Source organism: Rhinopithecus roxellana, chromosome 11, assembly GCF_007565055.1.
Source record: "Rhinopithecus roxellana isolate Shanxi Qingling chromosome 11, ASM756505v1, whole genome shotgun sequence".
In the NCBI taxonomy this organism is placed as follows: Eukaryota; Metazoa; Chordata; class Mammalia; order Primates; family Cercopithecidae; genus Rhinopithecus; species Rhinopithecus roxellana.
This window is the reverse complement of record NC_044559.1, coordinates 71,511,212-71,519,801: the sequence shown is the minus strand read 5'-3', so window position 1 is coordinate 71,519,801 and position 8,590 is coordinate 71,511,212. Positions and strand designations below refer to the sequence as shown.

The 8,590-nt window shown below is 36.4% G+C and overlaps 1 pseudogene; it reads left to right on the top strand.

The window, feature by feature from the left end:
* The first annotated feature begins 5,849 nt into the window (after positions 1-5,849).
* LOC104665266 lies at positions 5,850-7,428 on the top strand (annotated as a pseudogene).
* Positions 7,429-8,590: the final 1,162 nt, after the last annotated feature.

The window sequence follows — 8,590 nt, the reverse complement described above, 5'->3', positions numbered from 1 at the left end:
TCAGAATTCTATACTTTGTAGTCTTTAGTCAAGAAATGGCTAATAAGGTCACTTAAGGTGGGGGAAAACCTATTCTAGACATATTTTAACTACCACTTACTTGCCTAGCTTTGAAAGTATCACTCAGAGCCTGTCAGCCAGATGATTAAAATCTGTGTCTCTAGTCCCTAGGGTTTTCCTTTTTTTCAGACTTCTCAGAGTAAATGCTAGCTTTATGCAACACCTAGATATGAGACTGATCAGACAAAATTCGTACTCATAAAATTCTGCTCTAGAAGAAAAGCACACAATATAACTACTGAACATCCAATAGTACTTTTACTCTAAGAACTTAAAACTTAAGTGAACACCATCTTCTCAAATAACCCCTAATGGTTAATTCATTAATCCTTCTAAGAGCCCATGGCCAAGGTTGATAAGAATAAACAGGACACTAAAATACAAGGAGTTGAATTGCTGTATTCTGAGTTCCCCAAATTGAATAAGACCTGCAGTCATGAGGCTCCTTTTTCTCAATATAGATACTCTACAAGGACTTTTGTATGAAATGACCAGTATTTACTTTTCCTAGAAATGTGGATTTTACCTAAAGTGTTAATCTATTTGGTAGTTTCTTTCTCCACATTTCATGTTTTACTTGAGAATCTTCACACTAAGGTAAACTTTGTAAGCTCTGATTATTACCCAAAATTTGGATATTTTATAACAATGCTTTTAAAAATATTATTTTGATAAATATTTTCCGTGGAATAATATCTGGACTAAATTTCAACAGTACTATCTTTTCGGTTCACCTTACAGTAAGTTTATCTTTTCATATCCCTCTGATTTGCCTCCAGTAAATTATTAGATATCTTACCATTACTGATTTCTTATTTAACTCCACTGTGGTCAGAAAACATACTTTGTATGGTTTGTTTCCTTTTTTGGTGAACATAGCATATACACTTGAAAAATCATGTGTATTCTATAGTTGTTGTGGGTATTATTTTGGTTCAGGTGGTTGATAGCGTTGTTCAGATCACTTATGTCTTTTCTGAATTTTGCCTAGCTCTTCTATCAAATGCTGAGGGAAGAGTGTCGGTATCTCTATAATAATGAAATCATCTATAGCTGCCTTTAGTTCTGTTTTTTTTTTTGCTTCATATATTTTGATGCTCTATTATTAAGTATACCTGTATTCATGATTTTTCTTTCTTTCCTATGGATGGAACTTTTATCATTATGAAGTGTTCCTTTTTGTATATGGTTTTATTTTGTTTCGAAGTCTTTTTTTATTTGATATTGATATTGAGTCCCTTCTCGTCACTTTCTTATGCTATTTGCATAATATATCTTTCCCATCCATTTACTTTTAATGTATTTGGTATGTGTATGTTTAAAGTGCATTCTCATCGTTTTTGAGTCTTTCTTGTTAATCCTTCATCATAATCCTAATTTTTGAATGTTTAGCTCATTAACATTTATTGCGATTATTGATATGGTTAGATTTAGATAGCATGTTTTATTATTTGAGTTTTGCTTGTACTATTCTTTTACCCTTTGTTCCTCCTCCTTTTGGATTATTTATATTTTTTTAGGATTCCATTTTGATATATCCATTGACTTTTTAGCTATATCTCTCAATATATACAATAAACTTTACAGTCTACTGAGGGTTAATATTACTTAATATAAATTATAGAAACCTTGTATATGTATAGGGTCATTTACTGCAACTCTCCATCCTTTATACTATAGTTGTCATATGAATTACATCTACATACTTAAATCCCACAGCACGATGGTATAATTTTAAAAACAGTTATATGTGTTTTAATAAGAGGAGATATTGTCTTTCATATTTACCAATATATTTGCCACTTCATATTCTATTTCTTCCTCAAGTTCTGAGCTTCCAGCTAATACTATTTCTCATCACCTTGAGAAATTCCTTGAACATTTCTTATAGTGCAGGTCAGCTAATAATAAATTTTCATCACTTATTTGAAAATGTCTTTATTTTATCTTTACTTTTGAAGGATATTTTTACTTGATGTAGAATTCTGGGTTGACAGATTTTTTTTTCTTTCAGCACTTAAATGATTTTATTTCACTGTCTTCTGGCCTCCATTGTTTCCGAAGAGAATTGAGCAGTCATTTGAATTATTGTTTCCTCGTGTTAATGTGAGTTACAGCTCACATTAACAATGTTGAATTATTATTAACTATGGTTAAATTCCCTGAATCATGGCATTTAATCTCGTTGATTATCTCCAAAGAATGCTATTTCAAAATTTACTTAGATAACTTTATCATTTTCCTCTGGATGCCTTCAGTGTTTGCTCAATTTCTCTTTTGTTAAATAATGCCCCCTCCTTTCTCTCAAAAACACACTTATATTTCAGTGGCTGTGGTTGTACTATACATTGATCTCTGTTTCTTCATGTGAGAGAGACTGTGGGTTTTCTATTGGAGTTTTAGTCACTCCATGCAGTGCCTACTGTGGCTCAACTTCAGTCTAAAAGCCTTTCTTCACCTCATTAATTCTTACTCATCGATCAAGACTCAGTTTATTAATCTAAGTCTCTAGATTCAACTAGATGCGTCCAAACATTGGGAATGCATCTCATTGCATTTAACAGAAAATACTACAGTGATTTGAGCAAAACTGGGTTTGTTTTTCTCACCTAATATAAAATTTAGGGGTAGACAATTCAAAACTGATGTAGCTGCTCAGACAGGTCATTAAGGAACCATTTTTTCTATCTGTTCTGCTATTTGAATAAAGCTTTTGTTTTTATAGTTTCAAGTTGAAATGTATATTCTTGGGCATTACATTCACTTCCCAGGTAGGCAGAATAGGCAAGGAAAATTAGTAGGATGATCAACTCATCCTAGTTTGCCTGAGATTTCTTCATTTTTAACCTTAAAATTCCAAGTTCCATTAGTTGAACTAAAAAAAAAAAAAATAACATGGCCTGTCACCCATGATTTGTGTTTTTCATGCCTAGAAAATATTCTGTATGATTGCAAAATAAAACTTCAAGTGTATTCATCCTTTTGAAGAGATGGGATATGACCAAGCTGCAGTCACAGCTCACATTAACAATGTTGAATTATTATTAACTATGGCTAGATTCCTTGAATCATGGCATTTAGTCTCACTGATTACCTCCAAAGAATGCTATTTCAAAATTTACTTAGATAACTTTATCTTAGGATCTTTCCAGACAAATAGCTTACTTAAATATTGATATCACTCTTGGTTATTTTATCTAGTTTTTAAAGTAATAGTTCAATATTTATGTTGTAAAACAAAATGCATATAATAAAAGGCAAAATCAAAATACATATTGCAGAAATGTTTTCAAATGTAAGTGCAAACAGTAAAATAAGGCCAATAAGCTCAAAGAGATCTCAATGTTCTAATGAGAGATCTCAATCAATAAAGCAATGAGTTAAAACACGGATATACTGAAGTTAAAACAGAATCATTTATATCTATGTTAAACACACTAGAATAAAATTTAAATATTGATATTATAGAGAATAAATCAATATCTTTTTGGTGGGTAGAGTTGCCTTAAACTGTTTCGGTTGTCAAAGGAGTTTAGGACATGCAACAAATCATCAATATTAGTTACAAATTCCAAGGAAATTAAAATTTATTTCTAGCCTGTCCATTGATTGCTTCCTTCAAGGCATAAAATAGCATTTCATAGCCTTAGGAGCAGAATATAGACATTTCCATGGTAAACATAAAACTATATAATCTGACTAATAATTATGTAAGGTTTTTCTTATATAACCTGATATTATGTAAGCACTGCTAGGGATGTGTAACATCTGTCTGGTGTTGTAAAAACAGAAAACAAACATAACAGCCACTAGCATTTTCTTTTCCTTTGCTTCATTTTTCCCTTTTAATTTTTCCATAAACCAGTGACCACAAAGAGTGAATACTAATAAAGAAACCCTTAACTTTTAATGAAAGCACTTTCATACATCTTTTCTTATACCTAAGAATTATTTGACAAAAATGCCTCTCAGCTGTGTTTCAGCAGTGTAAAATGTTTTTTTTTTCCCCCCACAAATGAAACTGAGCAATTAATTTTAATACAAAGGGTCCTGCGGGCAAGAAAAGAATTATATTTTTAGCAGTATTCCCTGCCCCAAGACTCCAAAGGAGCTACTCTTCTGACTTCAGTTGCCAAATTCACCTAAGTAGAAAGGTAATTATCTTCCCCGAAGGGTTTGGAAACAAAACCTGCTAGAAAGCTTTGTTTATGTATATGGAGATATTTGAATAGAATGTGGTTCTCCTCAATACATTTTAACAAATGATTAATAGAAGAGGAATGAGAGTTCTCAATTATATAGCCTCGTTGGTGACCCATATATCAAGTCCAGGCCATCCCTTTATCTTAACCCTATAGTCACAGCCTAGTCCAAGATGTAGAGAACATTCTTTTTCCTTAGCTTGTTTATTTTGTTCAGAATTTAGTCCTTCATTGCCAAATACATCTCCCTTCTTAGCCTATTATTTTGAATATCATGTATCTCCCCAGTTAGTGCTCTTAAACACCAAGCTATACTCTTTACTCAAACTCCCAATATTTTCAATTGTCTATCAATAATAAAGATAAATATTGTTTAGGATGTGTTTTTCCAAACCTTTCTCAGCTCCCAGTGTTTCAAAGAGCAGAAACACTATGTAGCAATTATACTGGTACACTGCATGGTCAACTCTCAGTGGTCTAGCATGCAAAGATAAGGTGATCTTTCTATCACATGGAGACAGTATAATGTTATGAAATCTCCTTTAGTGAATTATTCTTATTTGTTCAATTGTTATGTTTCATCAGAAGTTCTATTATGTCCACTATCATTATAACTTATTTGAGTAGCTGCTCATGCAAGCAAGACTTTATGTGCCATCGTTTTATATATAAATTAAAAAATTATTCTTCAGCCAACCATATTATTCTATAATTAGCTTAGCAACACAAAGCAACCAGTTCTCATGTATCTGGACCAAGAAGCCACACACACAGAAGTAATCATATCACATACTACACCTTCCCCTTGCATGTTTACCTCTTGCCATGACTTCAAGTCAATGTATAATTGTAAGTAAACTCTAGGTAATATCAAAGAAGGCATCTTCTGTTTGATAGCATACGAAAAGGGTAGAAATTAAGAGGAGTAGAAACGAGTAAGGTGGGTGAGTGGAAAATACTGCAAAGTGCTGGAAACTTCAGTTTTACAAACATGTCTATAGATTCTCTAGAGAGGGATCCTGCAGGGACTTTGATTTAATTAATATAATGCCAAAGCTCAGCACAGGAGTATAAATATTCAATAAATTCTTAAGTAATACTATAATTGACTGAAGAATAATTTTTCATTTTCCATTTAAAAATGGTATTCGTGTGCACTGAAGAGTAGAATATACTATCAGACAAGTGAAGAAACAATACTGGATTTAGTTCAAACAGGGCATCACAGTCTTATTCATTGGCTAGTGGTACAAGCTCAACTAAATCACTTCGCCTGTCTTTTCTTCAGTTTTCTCATTTGCAAAGTGGAGACTGGAATCTTTCTCACAGGGTGTAGTGAGAAAAAATGTTTTAAAATGGGAGAAATTAGAGAAGGCGGAAGCAGTGGCGTCCGCAGCAGGGGATTGGCCTGCCGGCGGCCCGCGGAGGTGGCGATGGCGCACTCTTGGACCCAGAGTTTGACGTCCAAGCAGCCTCCTCTCGGAGCGTAGTGTCTGTGTCCCTCCTCTATCAGCGCCTTGGCTGATCAGAGTGGTGCGGCTGGCGGGGATCCCTGCCTGCCTGGTTCGGCAGCCCAGTGCACTCGAGCAAGCACGTGATAATCAAGTTACTATGAGTCTGCTAAACTGTGAAAACAGCTGTGGATCCAGCCAGTCTGAAAGTGACTACTGTGTGGCCATGGCCAGCTCCTGTAGCGCTGCAACAAAAGATGATAGTGTGGGTGGAACTGCCAGCACGGGGAACCTCTCCAGCTCCTTTGTGGAGGAGATCCAGGGATATGATGTAGAGTTTGACCCACTCCTGGAAAGCAAGTATGAATGCCCCATCTGCTTGATGGCATTACAAGAAGCAGTGCAAACGCCATGCGGCCATAGGTTCCGCAAAGCCTGTATCATAAAATCAATAAGGGATGCAGGTCACAAATGTCCAGGTGACAATGAAATACTGCTGGAAAATAAACTATTTGCAGACAGTTTTGCAAAACGTGAGACTCTTTCTCTGATGGTAAAGTGTCTAAATGAAGGTTGTGTGCACAAGATGGAACTGAGGCATCTTGAGGATCATCAAGCATATTGTGAGTTTGCTCTTATGGATTGTCCCCAATGCCAGCGTCCCTTTCAAAAATTCCATATTAATATTCACATTCTGAAGGATTGTCCAAGGAGACAGGTATCTTGTGACAACTGTGCTGCATCAATGGCATTTGAAGATAAAGAGATCTGTGGACCAGAACTATCCTTTGGCAAATGTCATCTGTGAATACTGCAATACTATACTCATCAGAGAACAGATGCCTAATATTATGATGTAGACTGCCCTATAGCCCCAATTCCATGCACATTCCATACTTTTGGTTGCCATGAAAAGATGCAGAGGAATCACTTGTCACACCGCTTACAAGAGAGCACCCTGTCACACAAGAATGTTGACCCAGGCTGTTCATAGTTTGAGCCTTATACCCGACTCTGGGTATATCTCAGAGGCCCGGAATTTCCAGCAAACTAGTCACCAGTTAGAGGATCGCCTTGTAAGACAAGATCATCCAATCCAGGAGCTGACTGATGAAATGGAAACTCAGAGTATATATGTGAGCCCAAATGAACCATTCGAAACCTTGAGGACAAAGTTGCTGGCATTGAAGCACAGCAGTGCAACGGAATTTACATTTGGAAGATTGGGAGTGCATTTGAAATGTCAAGAAGAGGAGAAACCTGCTGTGATTCATAGCCCTGGATTCTACACGGGCAAACCTGGGTACAAACTGTGCATGCGCTTGCACCTTCAGTTACCAACTGCTCAGCGCTGTGCAAACTATATATCCCTTTTTGTCCACACAATGCAAGGAGAGTATGACAGCCACCTCCCATGGCCCTTCCAGGTACAATATGTCTTACAATCCTTGATCAGTCTCAGTCACCTGTAAGGCAAAACCACGAAGAGATAATGCATGCCAAACCAGAGCTGCTTGCTTTCCAGCGACCCACAGATCCCATGGAACCCAAAAGGTTTTGGCTATGTAACTTTTATGCATCTGGAAGCACTAAGACAAAGAACTTTCATTAATGATGACACATTATCAGTGCGCTGTGAGGTCTCCACCTGCTTTGACATGGGTAGACTTTGGAGGGGGGGTTTTCAGCCACAAAGTACTGATGCAGGGGTATAGCTTGCCCTCACTTGTTCAAAAACAACTACCTGGAGAAAACAGTGCCTTTCCTTGCCCTCTTCTCAATAACATGCAAACAAACAAAAATGCCATGGGAAAGATGTAGTATCTACTAGTGAGTGTTGTTAGGGAGGTCACTTACTATTTCTTCCTGTTACGAATGATCTGTGGCAGTTTTTTCCTGGGAATTCACACGTTCTATGCTTTTTTCAGAAATGTTAGGCCTAAAGTGCCTGTGGCATGTTGCAGCAGCTATTTTGTCAGTTAGTATACCTCTTTGTTGTACTTTCTTGGGCTTTTGCGCTGGTATATTTTATTGTCAGAAAGCCAGACTCAGAGTAGTAAACTTTTTTTTTTTTTTCTTGAGACGGAGTCTCGCTCTGTCGCCCGGGCTGGAGTGCAGTGGCCGGATCTCAGCTCACTGCAAGCTCCGCCTCCCGGGTTTACGCCATTCTCCTGCCTCAGCCTCCGGAGTAGCTGGGACTACAGGCGCCCGCCACCTGGCCCGGCTAGATTTTTGTATTTTTTTAGTAGAGACGGGGTTTCACCGTGTTAGCCAGGATGGTCTCGATCTCCTGACCTCGTGATCCGCCCGTCTCGGCCTCCCAAAGTGCTGGGATTACAGGCTTGAGCCACCGTGCCCGGCCTTTTAATAATAATGGACTTTCCTTAAAACTTCAATCTATTTTTATAGTATTACATGTAATACATTAAACGTGAAAATCACAAAAAAGGGAGAAATTATAAAATGTAAATGGTACAAAAAGTAAAATGGTATTTTTAAGTTAGAATATTTTTTTAAAATGCTTAATGTTTTGTCTAATCAAAGAGTCTCTGCAGTCTTTATACTTAGAAGTTCAATCATATAAAAAAGATATGTAGTCTCAAAATTCAAAGGAATCTTAAGAGATCATATTTTTAACGTCCTCATTTTACAATTGAGGACTTTGATGACTAGTGATGCTAAGTACATTGTCCAAATTTGTGAGCTATATTTGTGTTTGTGCTAGAGTTCCTTTTCTCACATTTAAAAAATCATTCTTTGTTAAAGTATTATATATTTTACCTCATTTCACTTTAATTAGTTATGGAAAAATATTTGTCAATACATTCTGTTACTCACACAATTGGCGGAGGGGGGGTTGGTCACTTGGTGAGTATA